Source organism: Zeus faber, assembly GCF_960531495.2.
Source record: "Zeus faber genome assembly, contig: SCAFFOLD_26, whole genome shotgun sequence".
Taxonomy (NCBI): domain Eukaryota; kingdom Metazoa; phylum Chordata; class Actinopteri; order Zeiformes; family Zeidae; genus Zeus; species Zeus faber.
In genome coordinates this window covers 1,141,351-1,147,894 of record NW_028293125.1, presented here as the reverse complement: position 1 = coordinate 1,147,894, position 6,544 = coordinate 1,141,351, and positions in this window count along the sequence as shown.

The following is a 6,544-nucleotide window of genomic DNA, read 5'->3' as shown; positions in this document are numbered from 1 at the left end:
AAGAAATTTTGAAAGATAGAAAAATTGAAAGAAAGAAAGATTGAAAGAAAGAATTAAAGAAAGATTGAAAGATTGAATGAAAGAATGAAAGAAAGATTGAAAGATTGAAAGATTGAAAGAAAGATTGAAAGATTGAAATAAAGATTGAATGTTTGAAAGAAAGATTGAAAGAAAGATTTAAAGAAAGAAAGATTAAAATATTGAAATAAAGATTGAAAGTTTGAAAGAAAGATTGAAAGAAAGATTTAAAGAAAGAAAGATTGAAAGTAAGAAAGATTGAAAGAAATATTCAAAGAAAGATTGAAAGATTGAAAGAAAGAATGAAAGAAAGATTGAAAGAAAGATTGAAAGAAAGAATGAAAGAAAGATTGAAAGAAAGATTGAAAGAAAGATTGAAAGTAATAAAGATTGAAAGAAAGAATGAAAGAAAAATTGAAAGATTGAAAGATTGAAAGAAAGATTTAAAGAAAGATTGAAAGATTGAAAGAAAGAATGAAAGAAAGATTGAAAGAAAGATTGAAATAAAGATTGACAGACTGAAGGAAAGAATGAAAGAAAGATGGAAAGAAAGAAAGATTGAAAGAAATATTGAAAGAAAGATTGAAAGATTGAAAGAAAGAATGAAAGAAAGATTGAAAGACTGAAAGATTGAAAGATTGAAAGAAAGAATGAAAGAAAGACTGAAAGATTGAAAGAAAAATTGAAAGAAAGATTGAAAGATTGAAAGATTGAAAGAAAGATTGCAAGAAAGATTGAAAAAAAAGAAAGATTGAAAGAAATATTGAAAGACAGAAAGATTGAAAGAAACAATGACCGAAAGATTGAAAGATTAAAAGAAAGAATGAAAGAAAGATTGAAAAATTGAAAGATTGAAAGAAAGACTAAATGAAAGAAAGAACGATTGAAAGAAAGATTGAAAGAAATATTGAAAGAAAGAAAGATTGAAAGAAAGAATGAAAGAAAGATTGAAATAAAGAATGAAAGAAAGATTGAAAGAAAGATAGAAAGAAAGATTGAAAGAAAGAAAGATTGAATGATTGAAAGAAAGATTGAAAGCTTGAAAGAAAGATTGAAAGAAAGATTTTAAGAAAGGTTAAAAGACTGAAAGAAAGAATGAAAGATTGAAAGAAAGAATGAAAGAACGATTGAAAGAAAGAATGAAAGAATGAAAGAAAGATTGAAAGATTGAAAGATTGAAAGATTGAAAGAAATATTGAAAGAAAGAGAGAATGAAAGTAAGAAAGATTGAAAGAAAGATTGAAAGTAATAAAGATTGAAAGAAAGAATGAAAGAAAAACTGAAAGATTGAACGATTGAAAGAAAGATTTAAAGAAAGATTGAAAGACTGAAAGAAAGAATGAATAAAAGATTTAAAGAAAGATTGAAAGATTGAAAGATTGAAAGAAAGATTGAAAGAAAGAAAGATTTATAGAAAGAATGAAAGAAAGATTGAAAAAAGAAAGAAAGATTGAAAGAAAGATTGAAAGATTGAAAGAAAGAATGAAAGAAAGATTAAAAAAAGATTGAAAAAAAGAAAGATTGAAAGAAAGATTGAAATAAAGATTGAAAGACTGAAGGAAAGAATGAAATAAAGATGGAAAGAAAGAAAGATTGAAAGAAAGAATGAATGAAAGATTGAAAGATTGAAAGAAAGAATGAAAGACTGAAAGAACGATTGAAATAAAGAATGAAAGAAAGATTGAAAGAAAGATTGAAAGAAAGAAAGATTGAAAGATTGAATGATTGAAAGAAAGACTGAAAGAAAGAAAGATTGAAAGAAAGAATGAAACAAAGATTGAAATAAAGAATGAAAGAAAGATTGAAAGAAAGATAGAAAGAAAGATTGAAAAAAAGAAAGATTGAAAGATTGAATGATTGAAAGAAAGATTGAAAGATAGATTGAAAGCTTGAAAGAAAGATTGAAAGAAAGATTTTAAGAAAGGTTAAAAGACTGAAAGAAAGAATGAAAGATTGAAAGAAAGAATGAAAGAACGATTGAAAGAAAGAATGAAAGAATGAAAGAAAGATTGAAAGATTGAAAGAAATATTGAAAGAAAGAGAGAATGAAAGTAAGAAAGATTGAAAGAAAGATTGAAAGTAATAAAGATTGAAAGAAAGAATGAAAGAAAAACTGAAAAATTGAAAGATTGAAAGAAAGATTTAAAGAAAGATTGAAAGACTGAAAGAAAGAATGAATAAAAGATTTAAAGAAAGATTGAAAGATTGAAAGATTGAAAGAAAGATTGAAAGAAAGAAAGATTTATAGAAAGAATGAAAGAAAGATTTAAAAAAAGATTGAAAAAAAGAAAGATTGAAAGAAAGATTGAAAGACTGAAGGAAAGAATGAAATAAAGATGGAAAGAAAGATTGAAAGAAAGAAAAATTGAAAGAAAGAAAGATTGAAAGAAATATTGAAAGAAAGATTGAAAGATTGAAAGAAAGATTGAAAGAAAGAATGAAAGAAAGATTGAAATAAAGTATGAAAGAAAGATTGAAAGAAAGATAGAAAGAAAGATTGAAAGAAAGAAAGATTGAAAGATTGAATGATTGAAAGAAAGACTGAAAGAAAGAATGACAGACAGAAAGACTGAAAGAAAGAATGAAAGAAAGATTGAAAAAAAGATTGAATGACTGAAAGAAAGAATGAAAGAAAGATTGAAAGATTAAACAATTGAAAGAAAGATTGAAAATAGAAAGATTGAAAGAAAGATGGAAAGAGAGATTGAAAGAAAGAAAGATTGAAAGAAATAACAAAAGAAAGATTGAAATATTGAAAGAAAGATTGAAAGATTGAAATATTTAAAGAAAGATTGAAAGATTGAAAGAAAGAATGAAAGAACGATTGAAAAAAGAATGAAAGAATGAAAGAAAAATTGACAGATTGAAAGAAATATTGAAAAAAGAAAGATTGAAAGAAAGAATGAAAGAAAGATTGAAAGAAAGATGGAAAGAAAGATTGAAAGTAAGAAAGATTGAAAGAAAGAATGAAAGAAAGATTGAAAGATTAAAAGAAAGAATGAAAGAAAAATTGAAAGATTGAAAGATTTAAAGAAAGATATAAAGAAAGATTTAAAGAAAGATTGAAAGATTGAAAGATTCAAAGAAAGAATGAAAGAAAGAAAGATTTATAGAAAGAATGAAAGAAAGATTGAAAAAAGAAAGAAAGATTGAAAGAAAGATTGAAAGATTGAAAGAAAGAATAAAAGAAAGAATAAACGAAAGATTTTAAAAAAGATTGAAAAAAAGAAAGATTGAAAGAAAGATTGAAAGATGGAAAGAAAGATTGAAAGAAAGAAAGATTGAAAGAAATATTGAAAGAAAGATTGAAAGATTGAAAGAAAGATTGAAATAAAGATTGAACGAATGAAAGAAAGATTGAAAGAAAGATGGAAAGAAAGATTGAAAGAAAGAAAGATTGAAAGAAATAATGAAAGAAAGATTGAACGATTGGAAGAAATTTTGAAAGATAGAAAAATTGAAAGTAAGAAAGATTGAAAGAAAGAATGAAAGAAAGATTGAAAGAAAGAATGAAAGAAAGATTGAAAGATTGAAATATTGAAAGAAAGAATGAAAAAAAGATTGATAGATAGATGGATAGAAAGATTGAAAGAAAGAAAGATTGAAAGAATAACAAAAGAAAGATTGAAAGATTGGAAGAAATATTGAAAGATAGAAAAATTGAAAGTAAGAAAGATTGAAAGAAAAAATTAAAGAAAGATTCAAAGATTAAAAGAAAGAATGAAAGAAAGGTTGAAAGATTGAAATATTGAAAGAAAGAATGAAAGAAAGATTGAAAGATTGAAAGAAAGATTGAAAGATTGAAATAAAGATTGAAAGTTTGAAAGAAAGATTGAAAGAAAGATTTAAAGAAAGAAAGATTGAAAGAAAGAATGAAAGAAAGATTGAAAGAAAGAATGAAAGAAAGATTGAAAGATTGAAATATTGAAAGAAAGAATGAAAAAAAGATTGATAGATAGATGGATAGAAAGATTGAAAGAAAGAAAGATTGAAAGAATAACAAAAGAAAGATTGAAAGATTGGAAGAAATATTGAAAGATAGAAAAATTGAAAGTAAGAAAGATTGAAAGAAAAAATTAAAGAAAGATTCAAAGATTAAAAGAAAGAATGAAAGAAAGGTTGAAAGATTGAAATATTGAAAGAAAGAATGAAAGAAAGATTGAAAGATTGAAAGAAAGATTGAAAGATTGAAATAAAGATTGAAAGTTTGAAAGAAAGATTGAAAGAAAGATTTAAAGAAAGAAAGATTGAAAGAAATATTGAAAGATTGAAAGAAAGATTGAAAGAAAGAATGAAAGAAAGATTGAAAGATTGAAATAAAGAATGAAAGTTTGAAATAAAGATGGAAAGAAAGATTTTAAGAAAGAAAGATTGAAAGTAAGAAAGATTGAAAGTAAGAAAGATTGAAAGAAATATTGAAAGATTGAAAGAAAGATTGAAAGAAAGAATGAAAGAAAGATTGAAAGAAAGATTGAAAGACTGAAGGAAAGAATGAAAGAAAGATTGAAAGAAAGAAAGATTGAAAGAAGGATTGAAAGATTGAGTGATTGAAAGAAAGACTGAAAGATAGATTGAAAGATTGAAGATTGAAAGATTCAAAGAAAGATTGAAAGAAAGATTGAACGACTGAAAGAATGAAAGAAAGATTGAAAGAAATATTGAAAAAAGAAAGATTGAAAGAAAATTTGAAAGAAAGATTGAAAGAAGGAATGAAAGAAAGATTGAATGAAATATTGAAAGACAGAAAGATTGAAAGAAACAATGAAAGAAAGATTGAAAGATTAAAAGAAAGAATGAAAGAAAGATTGAAAAATTGAAATATTGAAAGAAAGAATGAAAGAAAGATTGAAAGATTGAAAGAAAGATAGAAAGAAAGATTGAAAGAAAGATTGAAAGATTGAAAGAAAGAATGAAAGAAAGATTGAACGATTGAAATATTGAAATAAATAATGAAAGTTTGAAAGAAAGATTGAGAGAAAGATTTAAAGAAAGAAAGATTGAAAGTAAAAAAGATTGAAAGAAATATTGAAAGAAAGATTGAAAGATTGAAAGAAAGAATGAATGAAAGATTGAAAGACTGAAGGAAAGAATGGAAGAAAGATGGAAAGAAAGATGGAAAGAAGATTGACAGAAAGATTGAAAGAAAGATTGAAAGATTAAAAGAAAGAATGAAAGAAAGGTTGAAAGATTGAAATATTGAAAGAAAGAATGAAAGAAAGATTGAAAGATTGAAAGAAAGATTGAAAGATTGAAATAAAGATTGAAAGTTTGAAAGAAAGATTGAAAGAAAGATTTAAAGAAAGAAAGATTGAAAGAAATATTGAAAGATTGAAAGAAAGATTGAAAGAAAGAATGAAAGAAAGATTGAAAGATTGAAATAAAGAATGAAAGTTTGAAATAAAGATGGAAAGAAAGATTTTAAGAAAGAAAGATTGAAAGTAAGAAAGATTGAAAGTAAGAAAGATTGAAAGAAATATTGAAAGATTGAAAGAAAGATTGAAAGAAAGAATGAAAGAAAGATTGAAAGAAAGATTGAAAGACTGAAGGAAAGAATGAAAGAAAGATTGAAAGAAAGAAAGATTGAAAGAAGGATTGAAAGATTGAGTGATTGAAAGAAAGACTGAAAGATAGATTGAAAGATTGAAGATTGAAAGATTGAAAGAAAGATTGAAAGAAAGATTGAACGACTGAAAGATTGAAAGAAAGATTGAAAGTTTGAAACAAATTTTGAAAGACTGAAAGAAAGAATGAAAGAAAGATTGAAAGAAATATTGAAAAAAGAAAGATTGAAAGAAAATTTGAAAGAAAGATTGAAAGAAGGAATGAAAGAAAGATTGAATGAAATATTGAAAGACAGAAAGATTGAAAGAAACAATGAAAGAAAGATTGAAAGATTAAAAGAAAGAATGAAAGAAAGATTGAAAAATTGAAATATTGAAAGAAAGAATGAAAGAAAGATTGAAAGATTGAAAGAAAGATAGAAAGAAAGATTGAAAGAAAGATTGAAAGATTGAAAGAAAGAATGAAAGAAAGATTGAACGATTGAAATATTGAAATAAATAATGAAAGTTTGAAAGAAAGATTGAGAGAAAGATTTAAAGAAAGAAAGATTGAAAGTAAAAAAGATTGAAAGAAATATTGAAAGAAAGAATGAATGAAAGATTGAAAGACTGAAGGAAAGAATGGAAGAAAGATGGAAAGAAAGATGGAAAGAAGATTGACAGAAAGATTGAAAGAAAGATTGAAAGTAAAAAAGATTGAAAGAAATATTGAAAGAAAGATTGAAAGATTGAAAGAAGGAATGAATGAAAGATTGAAAGAAAGATTGAAAGATTGAAGGAATGAATGAAAGAAAGATGGAAAGAAAGATGGAAAGAAAGATTGACAGAAAGAAAGATTGAAAGAAATATTGAAAGAAAGATTGAAAGAAAGAATGAAAGAAAGATTGAAAAAAAGATTGAAAGACTGAAAGAAAGAATGAAAGAAAGATTGAAAGATTAAACAATTGAAAGAACGATTGCAAGAA